Here is a 21,812-nt window from a genome sequence, read left to right as displayed (position 1 = left end):
GAGAGAAAACAAAACAAAACAAAGCAACTCCAGTGTCTTTGCAAAGAAAACAAACAAACAAACAAACAAACAAAACAAATAAGGTCAACAAGACACAGGCATGAGTAGAAATCAACCAAGTTACAAAAAATAGATAGATGTACCTACAAAGATCAATGGAACTTGATATGCTGCTTACACTAAGATTCATTGTGATTAGCATTTGTTATTGCTGAAAGAAAGAACAAAGGAAGAAAACAAGCAGACAAAAGTGCAAGAGATATAAATAGCAACCAAGAAGAGAAGTCCTCAAAGAGCTTACATTACAATTTAGGAAAGATAATACACAAAAAAATGGATAAAAACTGAGGGGAAAGAGATACATTTAACATGTTCCAAGGGCATGATTTTGAAGTCAAGAATACAAAAACATGGCCAAATAGAGAATGAAGTGATCTGAAGCCTTCCAGAAAATGTAGGCCCAAGAAGGAATTCACCAATGATCAATCTCTGATTACTGTTTGAAAAAGTATCATTCTTTATGATTCTGACATATTTGTGGTAGGACTTAAGTCTTTCTATAGTTAGATGAACTCAATTATTTAAAAGCATATGGCAGCCCTGCTGACTTCAGACTCCCGAACTCTTCACATTAGACATTAGAAGAATCACTACTGCTTAGGAGATCTAACCTGCCAATGTGAAAGTTGATGGATAAATTATACTATATAACATATACATTTTAGGATATGGGCAGTATGGATTTTTTTTCTTCATTATACATATCTTTCACAACGGTTTTTGTTTTGTTTTTCTCTGCTCTCCTCTCCCCCCCCCCCCATTTTGTGAAGGAGTAAGAAGGTGAAGAAATCCATTTTTAATAATTGGGTGGAAATAAAATTGAGTTTGAATATATATATATATATACCATTCCTAATGCTTAAAAAGTCAGAATGAAATATTAAAGTAGTAGATTTTTTAAAAGCCAGCCTAGGATAAGAAAAACCTGGATTCAAAGCCTTCATCTATCACATACTGACTAGTAGTCTATTTAATCTCTCAATGCTCCTATAGAACTTTCTAAGGGTATAGCAATACCTATTGGCCACTGGTGAGCATAAAACCATAAACACCATCACTGAAATTTTGTGTCTATTCAAAACAAAATGACTTTTAATTTTCTAATCTGTGTACCTGATGAATTCTATTATTTAAATGTGAATTCCAGGATTTCAGGAACTGTTCCATTTTTTTATCTTTGTATTCTGAATAAGAAGCATAATTCTTGATATACAAATATTTGTTGAATTTGTAATTAAGATCATACATATTTTTATGTCATTTATCTTCCTTCTTTCTCCGAATAAGTCTTACTTATCTCTTTGCTAGTGGTAATTTTGTGATTGGGAAAATGCCCATTATTAGTTACTTGGTAGTTATATTAATATTTTGGCTTCATCCTATATGACGTTTACCTGACCTCATTAGTTGGTATAGTCAATCTTTAATTATCTTTCTATATTTAGTGGATTTCTTATCTGTTCACATGAGTACTCTCTCAAATGTGACATTGCATCTTTTGGTCTGCTTCAGCCTATAAATTCTTCATAGAAAATCTATGCATTATGATAGATACCCTGATCTAATTCAGAGATTCTTAACCTTGAGTTTGGTAACTTTTTAATGTCATGATAAGTATATTTCTATATGATTGGTTTCCTTTTTCAATTTTTTTATATCTTGTTTTAAGCATATCAAATTCTATTGGTTTTAGAAGCCTAAGGTACCATAAGACTCTTCTATCTAACTTGTAAATAAAAATTTCCATTTACATTGTTTGCCACTTTATAAGGTGAGCTTTTTGAGAGTAGAGACTGTTAATTTTCTGTTTACATCCCTAATACATAACAGTATCATGTACTTGATAAACAAGTAATAAATGATTCATTCATTTATTCACGTGTTCATTCTTCTAAGGGGAGATTCATAGGCTTAATCAGATTTCAAAAGTGAGTAACAAAGAAGATCACTATGACTTTTTCACCTATCAGCACAGTACTTGAACTACATGACTGCTCAACTTCCTTTTCTTTTCCTCATTTTCTAGATAATATTTCTCATGCCATTTCTCACATGTAGTTGCCTATTGATAATGTGCTACAGCTTCTGAATGTTCATCATGTATATTTCTATCATCATTTGAGTAACTTAAATTTTAGATTCTTCTATGATTTGCAAAGTCAATGATTTTTTTCAACTAGCATAATTTATATAAGAAAAATGTTCATCTGAACTAGTTGGGTAGTGGATAGAATGTTTAGCCCAAATCTAGCTTGAGATATAGAAGCTATGAGTAGATAATTTATCCTCCATCTGTCTCAGTTTGATCAATAATAAAATGGGGATAATAATAGCATTCATCTCATAGCCTTTTTGTGAAGAACAAATGAGATATTTGTAAAGCATTTAATACAATACCTAACACATAGTAGGGATATAATCAATGCTTATTAATTTTTCTGTCTCTGTCTTTATCTCTCTCTCTTTCCTTACATTAAATGGAAAGTTAAATCATATCACATTATTTCATTTAGAAGACGAACGGTTATTTTGGTACATAGAAACAATAGATAAATCAATAGATATCGGTATGTACATAACATGCACAATGAATATATAATCTGTCCATATATGCATTATATACAAATATATGTATATATAGAAACATAAATATATGTGCATATATTTGTATATGTACATTTTGAATGTGTGCATGACACCTTTCCTGTGTCACATTAGTTTATATACGCTCTAAGGAAAAGACAGGAAGAAATAAAGAATGAGAAATATCTTCAAATCATTGGTCCTTAGGGTTTTTACATTCAGAGACTATATATTTAATATGATGAATGTAAAAGGATTTTAATTTCGATATGCAGACAAACGTCCTTTCTATTATTTCTGCCACTTTGGATTTCCTTAAACACACCAAGACCTTTATGTATTTGATGGAAATGACAAATTCTTATTAATCTCCAGTTGTCATTGAGCAGCTGTACTCCACATAGACAGAGCTTTTCCAAAGTGATGAGAATTTTAAATCTTTTGTTGCTTAGACAGCCAAAAGCTGAATATAAATAAATGGATTTGTACTTGTAAAATATACGAAAGAACACATGCTGTCTTGAAAAACAAGAAAGTGGAATTCCTTTTTTCTTGTATATTAATGATGATGACAACTATGAGTATGCCAGCTTTCTGTTACTACAGAACCATAAATTCCCTCCGTCAAATGGAGGATACAGGTGTCTTAACAGCTGTGGAACTCAATGAAATGAATAGCAAAAAGTCAGCAAGAGATGGCAAGCTTTACCAGTCACATAAAACAAGGAGACTCTTATGTTGGGTCTGTCCCATGATGGGAATTAAATTGAGGATGAGGAGGGAGATGTAGGTGGGACAAAAACTGATATTATGATTTATATTAGTTAATGATAGTAATTTATTAATACATATTTAGCATTTGTAAAACAGAAAAAGTTAAGAATATTTATTCTTATGAATATTTATATAATAGACTATAACATACACCTAAAAGCATATTAGAAGTCATCCAATACAAACTTATTTTACTAATGATGAAACCAATCTTCAAAGAAATTTCATTTTTATCATTTTTAAAGAAAATTATTAAATTAAATATCATCATGACTAGCCTAATTTTAAGCTCATTAATGCAGTGGAGTCAAGAAGATCTGAATTGTTCCTTATCTTAGATACTTAATAATACTGGGGTGTTGGACAATTCATAACCTTTCAGACTCAGTTTTCTCATATGTAAATACAGGAATAATAATACAATCTATTTTACAAGATTTTTGTATTATAGCTTTTTTATTTACAAGGTATATGTATGAGTAATTTTACAGCATTGACAATTGCCAAACCTTTTGTTCCAATTTTTTCCCTCCTTCCCCCCACTTCCCTCCCCCAGATGGCAGGTTGACCAATACATGCTGTATACAATACATGTAACACATGTTACATATATTAAAGTACAAATAAAATATAATAAATATATATTCATGTCCAAAAAGTTATTTTGCTGTACAAAAAAGAATCAGGCTTTGAAATAGTGTACAATTAGCCTGTGAAGGAAATCAAAAATGTAGGCAGACAAAAATATAGGGATTGGGAATTCTATGTAGTGGTTCATAGTCATCGCCCAGAGTCCTTTTGCGGGTGTAGCTGGTTCAGTTCATTACTGCCCTATTGGAATTGATTTGGTTCATCTCATTGTTGAAGAAGACCACATCTATCAGAATTGATCATCATATAGTATTGTTGTTGAAGTATATAATGATCTCTTGGTCTTGCTCATTTCACTCAGCATCAGTTCATGTAAGTCTCTCCAGGCCTTTCTGAAATCATCCTGTTGGTCATTTCTTATAGAACAATAATATTCCATAATATTCATATACCATGATTTATTCAGCAATTCTCCAATTAATGGACATCCACTTTGTTTCCAGTTTCTGGCCACTACAAAGAGGGCTGCCACAAACATTCTGACACATACAGGTCCCTTTCCCTTCTTCAAGATTTCTTTGAGATATAAGCCCAGTAGTAACACTTCTGGGTCAAAGAGTATGCACAGTTTGATAACTTTTTGAGCATAGTTTGCTCTCCAGAATGGCTGGATGTATTCACAATTTCACCAACAATGTATCAGTGTCCCTGTTTTCCCACATCCCCTCCAACATTCTGCATTATCTTTCCCTGTCATTAGAGCCAATGTGACAGGTGTGTAGTAGTATCTCATAGTTGTCTTAATTTGCATTTCTCTAATAGCATCTTTTCATATGGCTAGAAATAATTTCAATTTCTTCATCTGAGAATTGTCTGTTCATATCCTTTGACCATTTATCAGTTGGAGAGTGGCTTGATTTCTTGTAAATTTGAGTCAATTCTCTATATATTTTGGAAATGAGGCCTTTATCAAAACCTTTGACTGTAACAATGTTTTCCCAGTTTATTGCTTCCCTTCTAATCTTATTTGCATTAGTTTTGTTTGTACAAAAACTTTTCAATTTGGCATAATAAAAGTTTTCTACTTTGTGATCAATAATGATCTCTAGTTCTTTGGTCATAAATTCATTCCTTCTTCCATAGGTCTGAGAGGTAAACTATTTTATGTTCCTCTAATTTATTTATAATCTCATTCTTTATGCCTAGGTCATGATCCCATTTTGACCTTAAATGTGTGTCAACGTCTAGTTTCTGCCATACTAATTTCCAATTTTCCCAGCAATTTTTGTTAAACATTGAGTACTTATCCCCAAAACTGGGGTTTTTGGGTTTGTCAAACACTAGATTATTAAAATTATTGATTATTTTGTACAGGACCAATTTTTGTGTAGATTCCTTGTACCACTGAGAAAAAAAAGTATATTCCTTTCTGTTCCTATTCAATTTTCACTAAAGATTTATCATGCCTAATGTTAATAAAATTCTTTTTACCTCCTTAACTTCTTTCTTATTTTGTGGTTTGATTTATCAACTTCTGATAGAGCGATGTTGAGATCCCTCACTAGTATATACATTTTTGTCTATTTTTTTCTTGAAACTCTCCTAACTTTTCCTTTAGGAATGTGGATGCTATATCACTTGATGCATGTTTGTATTGATATTATTTCATTTTTATGGTATCCATTAGCAAGATGTAGTCTCTTTCATTATTTGTTGTAATTAGAACTAATTTTGCTTTTGCTGCATCTGAAATCAGGATTGCTATCTCTGCTTTTTTCTTTTTTTTTTTTTTTTTAACTTCAACAAAAGCATAATAGATCCTGCTCTAGCCTTTTAGATTTACTTCATATGTTTCAAATGCATTTCTTGTAAACAATATATTATAGGATTCTGGCTTTTAATCCAGTTTGCTATCCACTTCTGTTTAAGGGAAGAATTCATTCCATTCACATTCACAGTTAAGATGACTAACTCTGTATCACTCTCTCCCCATTCTATTTTTCCCAAGGTATGTTTCCTTTTTCCCTTCCCCTTTCCCTTCTCACTAGTGTGTTTCTTCTGAGTACCACCTCCCACAATCTGCCTACTTTTTTTTCAGCCCCTCTCCCCCGTTCCTTTCTCCTTTCCCATGCTACTTTGCTATAGAATTAGACAAGTTCGTATATCAAAATGAATATATATGATATTCTCATTATGAGTCAAATTTTATGAGATTAAGATTAAAACAATGTTCATTTCTCTTTGAAAAAGGGAAAACTGTAATAGGTCTTTTTTGCCTCTTCATGTGATATAATTTACCCCATTTTACCTCTCCTTTCCTCTTCTTCCAAAACAATCCATTTCCACCCCTAGTTTATTTTTATATCATCATAATAAAGTCTAATTATACTTACACCATTTAATTATACCCCCTAACAGAGATACAATTCTCATGAGTTATACATATAGATTTCTTACCATATAGGAGCATTTTAATCTTTTTTTTAAATAGGTTTTTTCCTCTCTCTCTTTTTAATTTCTTATGCTTCTCTTGAGTTCTATATTTGAAGATCAAATTTTCTGTTTACCCCTGGTCTTTTTATCAAAATAGTTGAAAATCCTCTATTTCATTGAATATCCATCTTTTTTCTCAGAAAGATAATGCTAAGTTTTGCTGGTTAGTTGTTACTTGGCTGCAGTCCAAATTCCTTTGCCTTCAGTAATATCATATTTCAGGGATTTCCATCCTTTAAAGTAGCAGCTGTTAAGTCCTGGGTTATCCTAATTATGCTTCCTCAATATTTAAATTGTTTCTTTCTGTCTGCTTGCAGTATTTTCTCCTTGATCTGATAATTCTGAAACTTAGCTTTGATATTCTTTGCAGTTTTCATTTTAGTTTCTCTTTCAGGGGGTGATTGGTGGATTCTTTCAATGGCTATTTTACCTTCTGCTTTTAGGATATCAGGGCAGTTTTCCTTGATGATTACTTGAAAGATGTTGTCCAGACTCTTTTATTTCATTGTGGTTTTCAAGTAGTCCAATAATTCTTAAATTATCTTTCCTGGATCTATTGATCAGGTCAGTTGCTGTTACATTGAGTTATTTTACATTTTCTTTTATTTCTTTTTATTTATTTATTTATTTTTTTGTTTTGTTTTGTTTCCCTGATTCTTAATGTCTCACTGAGTCATGCAACTCTATTTGTCCAATTCTAATTTTAGTGAATTATTTTCTTTACTTCACCAATTCTATTTTTAGGGAGTTGTTCTCTTTTTCCATTTCACCAATTCTGTTTTTCAAAGAGTTCTTTTCTTTTCTTTTTTTTTTTTTTTTTTGCCAAATCTAGTTTTTAAGAAAATGGTTTTGTTGTTATTGTTGTTGTTGTTGTTGTTGTTGTTGTTGTTGTTGAGGCAACTGGGATTAAGGGACTTGCCCAAAGTCACACAGCTAGAACCTGTTAAGTGTCTGAGGCCAGATTTGAATTTAGTTCTTCCTGATTTCAGGGCTGGTACTCTATCGACTATGCCTCGCTGCCTAAGAAGCAGACCTTTTTTGAAGTCTTTCTAAGATATATTCTGCTTAAAATTTAATTCTGCTTAAAATCCAAACATGGATGCGTTCTATCATTCCAAAACATATCCAGAGGATTGATCTGGTGTGGAATCTGAGGGAAGTCAAAAAGAGATCAGGCAAAGAATTGTTTTCTCTCCACTATCTGAGCTCTATCCTCAATTCTATTTTTGAAGGAATTATTTTCCTTAGTGAGCTTTTGTACTTCCTTTCCCAATTGGCTAATTTTGCTTTTTTTAGGAATTCTTTTCCTCATTAGCTTTTTGTATTTCCTTTTCTATCACTCTCAATTCTTTTCCTAATTTTCCCTCTATCTCTCTTATTTGTTTTTCAAAATCCTTTTTTAAAGTTGTTTTATCACCTGAGTCCAATTTTTTATTTTTCTTGGAGTATTTGGATGTAGGAAGTTTGAGTTTGTTATCATCTTCTGAATGTGTATTTTAATCTTCCTTGTCAGTATAATAACTTTCAATGGTCAAAAACTGCTTCTGTTGTTTTCTCATTTCCCTAGTTTATTCCTGGAATTTTAATTCTTTGTTAAAAAGTAGGGCTCTTTTTCCAGGCTGGAGGGCACACTTTTTTAAGCTTCAGGAGTTTTGTGCATCTATTTTCAGAAATCCTTCCAGGGATCTGACCCCAAGCACTGTTTTCTGTTCTGGAGCTGTTAGGTCTCAGCCTTGCTGTATGTAACTATAAGATTTAGTATGCTAGAGCCACAGTGTTTTGCTTTGCTTGATGCTGGGGTCACTGGTCTTTGGGTTGGGGCTGTATTGGCATGATCTGCATTGGGAGTGAACCCCAGATTCCCACCCTATTGACACAGTCACTCTCTGCTGAACTTTCAAGTCTTCCCTGGTGTCCCTAGGACTGAAAAGTCTAGAATCTCTAGTACTACTGCTGATTCAGAGATCCAGGCTTGCATGGCATTGGGGTCAGGACTGGGGCTATGCCCTGAGATTATGAGCTGGGTTCCCACCCTGTTGCTATAGGCTTTTTCTGCTGAGAGGTCTGGAAGCCACCATTATTACTGCAGATTCAGAGGTAGGGGCCAGTGCCAGAGCTGGGGACAGGGCTGGGCTGGTGTAGCCTGCACTGAATGTGTAGACTGGACTCCTACCCTGATATCACAGACTTTTTTTTTTTTGTTGATCTTCTAAGCTCCTTTCAGCTGGAAAATGTTCTACTCTGTCTTTTTAGTTGTTCTGATGGTCTAAAATTTATTTAGATTTATTATTTAAAGAAATTTGGAATGGTTATGGTAGAGGTGGGGTGAATTTCTGCCATCCTGACTCTGCCTCACCTATTTATATGCTTTTGATCAGATGAACTATTTCTTTTACACCATAGATATAGGTGGTATTCTATTTTCTATCCAGTTTCCTTCACTAAAAATAGTAGCTAACATTTCTGAACTGAACAATAGCTTTATTAGTACTTTGTGTCTTTATCTTACCTGATCTTTACAACAGCCCTATGTAACAAGTAATAGAGATATTAAAACTAAGACATTGAGAAATTAAGTGACTTATTCCAAGTCTCATTCACATTTAATAATGATAAACCTATCACTTTAAAACAGTTTCTAAAACTCCACATTGTATTCTTTCTACTGTGTGGTAGTTAGTATGTCACTAGTAGCACAATTGATTAATATTTTTTTTAAATATTCAAGGCTATCCTCATATGGAATTAGATAAACTTCAATAAATCACTCATTTTAATTGCACACTAGGAAATAAGCATTTATTAAACTCCTACAATAAGTTTTAATACTTAGAACATGAAGTACTTTACAGATATCCCATTTGTTTCTCCCAACAACTATTAGGGGCAGATGCTATTATCATCATCCCCATTTTACAATTGAAATAACTGAGAAAAACATAAAATGACTTGTCAAAAATTAAACTGATAAGTTTTAATTTGAACTCAGGTCTTCTTGATTCCAGAAACAAATATCTATTCACTATGTCACTTAATTACCTTTTGATATAACTATATACAAAATTCTCTCCTATGAACTTTGGGAGAAGCAAAAATTAAATAAGATATTTTTTATATCACATAGAATATTTTTGTAGAAGTTTTGGGACAAATATGATGATACATGTTAAGTACATATAAGAGGTCTAAACAAAGTGCTGAGGGACAGAATGAATTATTATTATTTTGGGGGGAATTCAACTATTTATTTTTTAAAGCTTTTTCTTTTTCAAAAATATGCATGGATAACTCTTTAACATTAACCCTTGCAAAACTATGTGTTATAATTTTCTCCCTTTTCCCTACCCCTCCCCTTGATGGCAAGCAGTCCAATATATGCTAAACATGGTAGAAATATATGTTAAATCCAATATATGCATAAATATTTATACAATTATCTTGCTGCACAAGAAAAATCAATCAAACTGGAAAAAATAAATAAAAAATAAAATGCAAGAAAACAAGAACAAAAGAGTGAAAATGCTATGCTATGAACCACAATCAGTTCCCACCAGTTCTCTTTCTGAGTGTAAATGGCTCTCTTCATCACAAGATCTTTGGAACTGGTCTGAATCATCTGATTGTTGAAGAGATCCACATCCATCAGAATTAATCATCATATAATCTTTTTTATTTTACATAGTTAATTTTTTTAATTAAAGCTTTTTATTTACAGAACATATGCATGGTAATTTTTCCAACATTGACACTTGCATAACCTTTTGTTGCAAATTTCCCCCTTCTTCCCCCTACCACCTCCCCTATCTGGCAGGTAGTCCAATACATGTTAAATATGTTAGATCCAATATATGTATACATATTTATAGTTATCTGGTTGCACAAGAAAAATCAGAACAAGAAGAAAGAAAAAAAACTGAGAAAAATGCAAGCAAATAACAGAGAGAGTGAGAATGTGTTTCACAATGTTCCCACAAACCTTTCTCTCTGTGTAGCGGATTCTCTTCATCACTGCACAAGTGCAACTGGTTTGAATCATCTCATTGTTGAAGAAAGCCATGTCTATCAGAATTGATCACCATATAGTCTTGTTGTTGCCATGTATAATGATCTCCTGGTTCTGTACATTTCACTTTGCATCAGTTCATGTAAGTCTATGCAGGCCTCTCTGAAATCATCCTGTTGGCCATTTCTTACAGAACAATAATACTCCATAGCATTCATATACCAACATAATTTATTCAGCCATTCTCCAATTGATGGGCATCCACTCAGTTTCCAGTTTCTTGTGACTATAAAAAGGGCTGCTACAAAAAAATTTGCACATGTGGGTCCCTTTCCCTCTTTTAAAATCTCTTTGGGAAATAATCCCAGTAGAAACACTTCTGGATCAAAGGGTATGCACAGTTTGATAACTTTTTGAGCATAGTTCCAAAGTGCTCTCCAGAATGGTTGGATCTGTTTACAGTTCCACCAACAATGTATCAGTGACCCAGTTTTCCCACATCTCCTCCAATATTTGTCATTATCTTTTCTTAGCATCTTAGCCAATCTGACAAATATGTAATGATATCTCAGAGTTGTCTTAATTTGCATTTCTCTGATCAATAGTGATTTGGAGCATCTTTTCATGTGGCTAAAAATAGTTTCAATTTTATCATCTGAAAATTGTCTGTTCATATCCTTTTACTATTTATCAATTGGAGAATGGATGGAACTATTATGAATTCGAGTCAATGCTCTATATATTTTAGAAATAAGACTTCTCTCAGATCATTTGGATGTAAAAATGTTTTCCCAGTTTATTGTTTCCCTACTAATCTTGCCTGCATTAGTTTTGTTTGTACAAAAAACTATTTAACTTAATGTGATCAAAATAATCTATTTTATGATCAATAATGATCTCTAATTCTTCTTTGGTCACAAATTCCTTCCTCCTCCTCAAATCTGAGAGGTAAACTATCCTATGTTCTTCTAATTTGTCTCTATTATCATATTTTTTGTCTAGACTATGAACCCGTTTGGACATTATCTTGGTATATGGTGTTAAGTGTCGGTTTATGCTTACTTTCTGCTATATTAGTTTCCAATTTTCCCAGCAGTTTTTGTCAAATATTTAATTCTTATTCCAAAAGGTGGGCTTTTCAGTTTGACAAATATTAGATTACTATAGTCATTGGCTATTTTGTTCTGTGTGCCTAACATATTTTACTGAATAACTAGTCTATTTCTTAGCCAGTACCAAATGGTTTTGATGACTGCTGTTTTATAATATAATTTTAAATCTGGTACAATTAGGCCATCTTCATTTGCTTTTCTCTTCATTAATTCCTTTGAAATTCTTGACTTTTTGTTCTTCCAGATGAATTTTGTGGTTATATTTTCTAGTTCAGTAAAATAATTTCTTAGAAGTTTGATTGGTATAGCACTAAATAAATAGATTAATTTAGGGTGTATTGTCATCTTTATTATATTCGCTTGACCTATCCACCAGCACTTGAGCAATTTTTCCAATTGCTTAGATATGACTTTATTTGTGTGGAAAGTGTTTTATAGTTATGCTTATAAGGCTCCTGACTTCCCTTGGCAGATAAATTCCCAAATATTTTATATTATCAACAGTTATTTTAAATTGAATTTCTCTTTGTATCTCTTGCTGTTGGATCATCATATAATCTTGTTGTTGCTGTTTATAGTGATCTTCTGGTTCTGCTCATTTCACTTAATATCAGTCATGTAAGTCTCTCCAGGTCTCTTTGCTTATCATTTCTTAAGGATTATTAAGAGGTCAAATTTGTTTTAAAAAGTAAAGATTGAGTCAAATGATGAATTAGACCTAATAACATAGTTTTAAAATGTGTGTATATGTACTTTAAATATCAAATTCTGCTTTATTTCAAAATTGCTCATTAGATTTGTTTAGTATATTAAAGGAGCCATTTTTGTTAATTCAACATGAAGGAGGGTTTTCTTACTGTTCTGTATGGTTGGAACTTCATTTCCTTTCTTCAAGTCTCTGAACTGGCTATTTCCTATGTCAGAAATGGATTTTCTATTCATCTCTTCCTCCAGCAACCTTTTGTTACTTTTAGAGATAATTCAAGGCCATCTTTTACATTTAGCATTTTATTAGTCCACCAAATACTCCCTTTCAAATTTACTTTGTATTAGACACACACATACATATATGTTTATTATTATTTATGTATGTATCTATTGCCTCCCTCGGAAGAATGTATGTTTCTTCAGAACAAGAACTATTTAATTCTGTCTTTGTAGCCCTAGTTACTGAGTATAGTGCCTGGCAGAGAAAAATTACTTTTGAAAATTAAGTTGTTTTTTAAAAAAATGTATTAATATATTTTGCTTTTATAGTACATGGTTGCTTTTTATGTCCCTTACAAGGGAACCATTCTTCCTAGAAAAGGATAAAGAAACCTAGAAAGAAATTTGAAACGTTCTATACTGATAACCTTCATTTCAAAAAATTGTATATTTTATGCAGTATTACAGAACAGTCGGTGTTACACTTCTATAAAAGCTTCAGGGTAAAGTGCTCACATCTTTTCAATGATACTAAACTTGGGTATAGAATTTTCACAGATTTCAAGTTTGTATTGTTTTATTTTTAAAAACAAAGGTTCTGACAAAGGTCTCATTTCCAAAATATATAGAGAACTGACCATAGTTTATAAGAAACCGAACCATTCTCCAATTGATAAATGGTCAAAGGATATGAACAGACAATTCTCAGAGGAAGAAATTGAAACTATATCCACTCACATGAAAGAGTGTTCCAAATCACTACTGATCAGAGAAATGCAAATTAAGACCACTCTGAGATACCACTACACACCTGTCAGATTGGCTAAGATGACAGGAACAAATAATGATGAATGTTGGAGGGGATGTGGGGAAATTGGGACACTAATACATTGCTGGTGGAGTTGTGAAAGAATCCAGCCATTCTGGAGAGCAATCTGGAATTATGCCCAAAAAGTTATCAAACTGTGCATACCCTTTGACCCAGCAGCGCTACTACTGGGATTATATCCCAAAGAAATACTAAAGAGCGGAAAGAGACATATATGTGCCAAAATGTTTGTGGCAGCTCTTTTTGTTGTAGCTAGAAACTGGAAGATGAATGGATGTCCATCGGTTGGAGAATGGTTGGGTAAATTGTGGTATATGAAGGTTATGGAATATTATTGCTCTGTAAGAAATGACCAGCAGGAGGAATACAGAGAGGCCTGGAGAGACTTAAATCAACTGATGCTGAGTGAAATGAGCAGAACCAGAAGATCACTGTACACTTCAACAACAATACTGTATGAGGATGTATTCTGATGGAAGTGGAAATCTTCAACATAAAGAAGATCCAACTCACTTCCAGTTGATCAATGATGGACAGAGGTAGCTACACCCAGAGAAGAAACACTGCGAAGTGAATGTAAATTGTTAGCACTAATATCTGTCTGCCCAGGTTGCATGTACCTTCGGATTCTAATGTACCTAGACTATATTGTAACACATGTAAAATGTATGGGATTGCCTGTCATCGGGGGGAGAGAATAGAGGAAGGGGGGGTAATTTGGAAAAATGAATACAAGGGATAATATTATAAAAAAAAAATATATATATATATATATATATATATATATAATAAAAAAAAAGTTTCTATTGTTTTGCTGCACTTCTTTCTATTTAAATTGTTGAAATCGGGGGCGGAGCCAAGATGGCAGAGAAGAAACACACGTCTCTGTGAACGTCCTCACTCCCTCACAACCAATTAGATAAATTAAGTCTCAGAATTAGCTCAGGACTGATAGATACCACAAGGATTGGAAGCACGACTTACCAGCTGAAGAGAATCTGGAGTTTCAACAGGAAAGGTCAGTTCTCAGGGGAGGAATAAGAGAGACCAGCACAGACGGTGGGGTAGTGGCACACTGCATAATCTGGGGATAATATGATGGCAGGAAATACAGAATTAGTAATTTTAACTGTAAATGTAAATGGGATGAACGATCCCATCAAACGGAGACGGATAGCAGATTGGATCAAAAAGCAGAACCCTACAATATGTTGCCTACAGGAAACACACTTAAAGCAGGGAGATACATACAGAGTAAAGGTAAAAGGTTGGAACAGAGCCTATTATGCTTCAGGTAAAGCCAAAAAAGCAGGGGTAGCTATCCTTATCTCAGATCAAGCAAAAGCAGACGTAGATCTCCTTAAAAAAGATAAGGAAGGAAACTATATCCTGCTGAAAGGTAGCATAAATAATGAAGCCATATCAATACTAAACATATATGCACCAAGTGTTATAGCATCTAACTTTCTAAAGGAAAAGTTAAGAGAACTGCAAGAAGAAATAGACAGCAAAACCATAACAGTGGGAGATCTCAACCTTGCACTCTCAGATTTAGACAAATCAAACCACAAAACAAACAAGAAAGAAATTTAAAAAGTAAATAGAATATTAGAAAAACTAGGTATGATAGACCTTTGGAGAAAACTGAATGGCAATAGAAAGGAATATACTTTCTTCTCAGCAGTTCATGGATCCTATACAAAAATTGACCATATATTAGGACATAAAGATCTCAAAATTAAATGCAGGAAGGCAGAAATAATAAATGCCTTCTTCTCAGATCACAATGCAATAAAAGCTACATTCAGTAAAAAGTTAGGGGTAAATAGACCAAAAAGTAATTGGAAACTTTATAATCTCATCTTAAAGAATGACTGGGTGAAAGAGCAAATTATAGAAACAATTAACAATTTCACCCAAGATAATGACAATGATGAGACATCATATCAAAATCTTTGGGATGCAGCTAAAGCAGTAATAAGGGGAAATTTTATATCTTTAGAGGCTTATTTGAAGAAAATTGAGAAAGAGAAGATTAACGAATTGGGCTTACAACTTAAAAGGCTAGAAAAAGACCAAATTGTAAACCCCCAACCAAAAATTAAACTTGAAATACAAAAATTAAAAGGAGAAATCAATAAAATTGAAAGTAAAAAAACTATTGAATTAATAAATAAAACTAAGAGTTGGTTTTATGAAAAACCCAACAAAATAGATAAACCTTTGGTAAATTTGATCAAAAAAAAAGAAAGAGGAAAATCAAATTGATAGTCTTACAAATGAAAAGGGGGATCTTTCCACCAATGAAGAGGAAATTAGAGAAATAATAAGGAGTTACTTTGCCCAACTTTATGCCAATAAATTTGATAACTTAAGTGAAATGGATGACTTCCTCCAAAAATATAGGCTCCCTAGATTAACAGAGGAGGAGATAAATTGCTTAAATAGTCCCATTTCAGAAAAAGAAATAGAACAAGCTATTAATCAACTCCCCAGGAAAAAATCCCCAGGGCCAGATGGATTCACATGTGATTTCTACCAAACATTTAAAGAACAATTAGCCCCAATGTTATATAAATTATTTGAAAAAATAGGGGATGAAGGAGTCCTACCAAACTCCTTTTATGACACAGACATGGTACTGATACCTAAACCAGGTAGATCGAAAACTGAGAAAGAAAATTATAGACCAATTTCCTTAATGAATATTGATGCTAAAATCTTAAATAAGATATTAGCAAAAAGACTTCAGAAAATCATCTCCAAGATAATACACTATGATCAAGTAGGATTTATTCCAGGAATGCAGGGCTGGTTTAATATTAGGAAAACTATTAATATAATTGACCATATTAATAATCAAATTAATAAGAACCATATGATCATCTCAATAGATGCAGAAAAAGCATTTGACAAAATCCAACATCCATTCCTACTAAAAACTCTTGAGAGTATAGGAATAAATGGACTATTCCTTAGAATAATCAGGAGCATATATTTAAGACCTTCAGTAAGCATAATATGCAATAGAAATAAACTGCAACCTTTCCCAGTAAGATCAGGAGTGAAACAAGGTTGCCCACTATCACCATTACTATTCAATATAGTACTAGAAACGCTAGCCTCGGCAATAAGAGCCGAGAAAGAGATTCAAGGAATTAGAGTAGGAAATGAGGAAATTAAACTATAACTTTTTGCAGATGACATGATGGTATACTTAGAGAACCCCAAAGACTCTGCTAAAAAACTACTAGAAATAATTCAAAATTTCAGCAAAGTGGCAGGATACAAAATAAATCCACATAAATCCTCGGCATTTTTATATATCACTAACAAAATGCAACAGCAAGAGATACAAAGAGAAATTCCATTCCAAACAAATGTTGAGAGTATAAAATATTTGGGCATCCATCTACCAAAGAAAAGTCAGGAATTATATGAGAAAAATTACAAAACACTTGCCACAAAAATAAAATCAGATTTAAATAATTGGAAAGACATTCAATGCTCTTGGATAGGCCGAGCGAATATAATAAAGATGACAATACTCTCCAAACTAATCTATTTATTTAGTGCTATACCAATCAGACTCCCAAGAAACTATTTCAATGACCTAGAAAAAATAACAACAAAATTCATATGGAAGAATAAAAGGTCGAGAATTGCAAGGGAAATAATGAAGAAAAAAAACTCAGAGGAAGGTGGTCTAAGTGTACCTGATCTAAAGCTATATTATATAGCAGCAGTCACCAAAACCATTTGGTATTGGCTAAGAAATAGACCAGTAGATCAGTGGAACAGATTAGATACAAAGGACAAAAAAGGGTACATCTATAGCAATCTAATCTTTGACAAACCCAAAGATTCCAACATTAGGGATAAAAATTCATTATTCGGAAAAAACTGTTGGGAAAACTGGAAAATAGTATGGCAGAAATTAGATATGGATCCACACTTAACACCATATACCAAGATAAGATCAAAATGGGTCCATGATTTAGGCATAAAGAGGGAGATAATAAATAGATTAGAGGAACAGAGGATAATCTACCTCTCAGACTTGTGGAGGAGGAAGGAATTTATGACCAGAGGAGAACTAGAGATCATTATTGATCACAAAATAGAAGATTTTGATTACATCAAACTAAAAAGTTTCTGTACAAACAATACTAATGAAAACAAGATTAGAAGGGAAGTAACAAATTGGGAAAATATTTTTAAAAACAAAGGTTCTGACAAAGGTCTCATTTCCAAAATATATAGAGAACTGACCCTAATTTATAAGAAACCGAACTATTCTCCAATTGATAAATGGTCAAAGGATATGAACAGACAATTCTCAGAGGAAGAAATTGAAACTATATCCACTCACATGAAAGAGTGTTCCAAATCACTACTGATCAGAGAAATGCAAATTAAGACCACTCTGAGATACCACTACACACCTGTCAGATTGGCTAAGATGACAGGAACAAATAATGATAAATGTTGGAGGGGATGTGGGGAAATTGGGACACTAATACATTGCTGGTGGAGTTGCGAAAGAATCCAGCCATTCTGGAGAGCAATCTGGAATTATGCCCAAAAAGTTATCAAACTGTGCATACCCTTTGACCCAGCAGCGCTACTACTGGGATTATATCCCAAAGAAATACTAAAGAGCGGAAAGAGACATATATGTGCCAAAATGTTTGTGGCAGCTCTTTTTGTTGTAGCTAGAAACTGGAAGATGAATGGATGTCCATCGGTTGGAGAATGGTTGGGTAAATTGTGGTATATGAAGGTTATGGAATATTATTGCTCTGTAAGAAATGACCAGCAGGAGGAATACAGAGAGGCCTGGAGAGACTTAAATCAACTGATGCTGAGTGAAATGAGCAGAACCAGAAGATCACTGTACACTTCAACAACAATACTGTATGAGGATGTATTCTGATGGAAGTGGAAATCTTCAACATAAAGAAGATCCAACTCACTTCCAGTTGATCAATGATGGACAGAGGTAGCTACACCCAGAGAAGAAACACTGCGAAGTGAATGTAAATTGTTAGCACTAATATCTGTCTGCCCAGGTTGCATGTACTTTCGGATTCTAATGTTTATTGTGCAACAAGAAAATGATATTCACACACATGTATTGTACCTAGACTATATTGTAACACATGTAAAATGTATGGGATTGCCTGTCATCGGGGGGAGGGAATAGAGGGAGGGGGAGTAATTTGGAAAAATGAATACAAGGGATAATATTATAATATATATATATATATATATATATATATATATATATATATATATATATATAAAATAAAAAAAATTTAAAAAAATAATAAAAAAATAAAAATAAATAAATAAGTTGTTGAAATCTTTGTGCATATTTTCTTTGTCCTATCAATTAGTTCTTTGCATCTGTTCTTGGAAGTCTTTCCATTTTACTTTGTATAAATCCTTATTGACTATATATTGAGATCCTTTAAAAAATTACAGCAATTTTAATCCTTGGAAGCTTCTATTTTCCTTAACATAACTATAAAGTCAAGATTTTAAAGGTTGTAAAATATGTTACTTTTATCTATCTTACATCTATATAGTGCTTTAACATTTGCAATTAAGAAACATTTATTAAGCACTTACTATGTTCCAGTCACTGTGCTAAGTTCTAGAAATAAAATAATAATAAAAAAGACAATTCCTATTCTAAAAAGAGTTTACATTATAATGAATAAGAGAATGCATAAAAGAGAGCTAAAATGCGTACCTGAGGATAAAGGAAGGTACCCAGGTACCTCCATATAGTTATGATAGACAAAGTGTTGTAGAAATGTATCAGCATAGTCTGGAGAGAGAAGAATGTGTTTCACACAAATTTCTTCCTTAAAATAGCAGTTCCTGGAAGATGGAACTACTTCTAATGTGAGGTGTATTAGAGGGGTTGAGTAAGCTTCTAGGATGAAGGAAATACTTTGTTTTAGACATTTTATTCATGAGTGAATTGAGTTTGAGAGAATAGACTTTCAGAGAGTTGTAAAATGTGTATTTATCTAAAGGAGCATTTGAATTGATGTTTTCTTAAATCCAAGTCAAGGCACCTATTTACTCTGCCTTGGATTCTAGTCAATGGATTTTCCAAGTGTGTCTGGAGTAATGAATACCATGAAGTATGTAAAAATATTTTCTGGCTTTAATTCAATGATTCTTGGATTAACCAAAGTGAAGTCTACCCATCATAAATATTTCAAGCAAGGTTAAATATATCCTAAACATGTGCTCTTGTAAAGCCTGAGCTGGGCTAATTTGGAATGCAGAAATCTCAGGAGCACAATTGATTCAGATCTCAAAACAGGTGAATTAAACCATGAAAAGAAGCTATAGGTACCTAGTCATTCCCATTTCCTGGAGAGTTCTTACAGTCTCTTCAGAGTAGGCTCATTGGCAATGCTTCCTAGCCTCCAGGGAATCCACAGAGCTCACTAGCTTAAATAGCACCATGGAGATGTCTCATTCAGAATGTAAGCTATTCCATTTTGGCTGCATGGTGTTACTTGCATGCCTCCAACGAAATCACTGCAGGTTTTCAAGGTGCTATTAACTCCTTTTACAAAAGGTTGGATTTCATAAGTTGATAGAGGCAGTTTTGTGGAAACAAAGAATTGGAACTGCTCATCATTTTAGGAACAAATTTATGCTACATCAATATAATGATACTATATAACTATACTAAGTCAGTATATGAAAAATGCAGAGAAGTAAATGAAGACTTATTCTAGCTGATATAGCAGAGCCAGGAAAATAAGATGCACAATGAAATAATAAAGTGAGTTAAAAGAACAACCAAACAAAGTAAAATTGAATACTGTGTAATAAGTATTCTAGATCTACAATCTTGTGATTAATATAAACATTCTTTAAAAAGATTTGTAGCCAAAATGAAAGAAAATGAAAAGGTTAATTTATTACCTTTGTTTTCAAAAATTTCATTAATGATTAACACTTCTTCCTCATAGTCATTTCCATATATACCTTTTCTCTTGCCTAGTAAGCTGTCAATTGAAAGAAAAAGCAAAGGTTGGGGATAGACAGTTGAACACTGATGAATGGCATATTGACTATATCCTAGTATATATTCAATATTCAGATCCCATAGTGACTCCCTGCAATAACACCACCACTTCCTTCTCCAGATAAAAAGACAATACATTTCCTCATTTGATCTCTGAGTCTAGAATTCATCATTAAAACTAAATCCTGTTCAATATCATTTTTTTTTCTTGTTCACCTTATTCCAATCATGTAAAGGGTTTTTCTCTTTCTCCTTACTTTACTATGTATCATATATGCTATGAAGTTATGAATGAACATAGTAGCTTATGTGTTTGACAGGGCAGATGAGATTATTGACATAATTAGTTAAGTAGTTTGGATGTGATTTCTAAAAACATAAAGACATGAATTTCTGGTTAAAAAATTAAATTAAAAGTTATTATTACTAATAATAGTGAGGTCTAATATTTATAAAACTTTTTCCAATTAGTGTTTCATTTTATCCTGACAGTAATCAAGGAAGGTATTTACTTTTATTATACCTTTTTATACATGATAAAATTGAAACATTTAAATACTCTGCCTAGAATAAGATAGCTAGTAAGTGTTTGAATGATTTTGAACTCAGGCCTTGCTGACTCCAAATACAGCAATCTATTCTCTGTGCCACTAAGTACATTTTGTTTTAATATAATCAGACCAAATAATATCATTGAAGATTAAGTTTATAATATATGGGAGTTTGACAAGATGTCAAGATTAGACTTGAAGGTGTCTTTCAGCTTTAAATCTTTATGAAATTTTATAAAATATCTTGCTCTACCATCACTATTAAATTTCTCCTGGGCAGAAACAGTATTAAAAGAGAGTTCAATAAAGCCTTCAATACATCAATTTTAGGATTGTAAAATAATTAATAAAGCCTAGTATCAGAAAGTCAAACTTTAAACAGTATAGAGATAGATTTTTACTGAGCAGATTTTTATCTAAAGCTCACATGATTTTGACCACTTTCATTTGACTTATTTTAACTTAAAAATTAACTTGATAGTACTGAAATTTGCAACAAACTAACAAAACATTAGAAAACATAAAAAGGACTTAATGAAGCAAAATACATGTAATGTATATTTAAGGCATTTGGATATATTTTCATTTTAATTTACAGATTTTACCTGTCACCTTTCTTCTTTCTAAGATGTTAACTCCCTTGCTTTCTCCTCTTCTTAATATATATTCTTTGTCCTTCTCTTAATTCGCATCAGGTTCTAATGTCTCTGTCTTTCCTATTCTCTCTCTTCTACAAAGGTAGGCAAGCTCTTTTCTCTGCCCCTAGGCTTCCCTTATTTGCTCTATCTTATATCCTGCCTCTCTGTCTCTTAGGACTGTACTTCCCTTC

Source organism: Sminthopsis crassicaudata, chromosome 6 (genome assembly GCF_048593235.1).
Source record: "Sminthopsis crassicaudata isolate SCR6 chromosome 6, ASM4859323v1, whole genome shotgun sequence".
Classification (NCBI taxonomy): domain Eukaryota; kingdom Metazoa; phylum Chordata; class Mammalia; order Dasyuromorphia; family Dasyuridae; genus Sminthopsis; species Sminthopsis crassicaudata.
The sequence above is the reverse complement of the archived record's forward strand: the minus strand, read 5'-3'. Positions refer to the sequence as shown.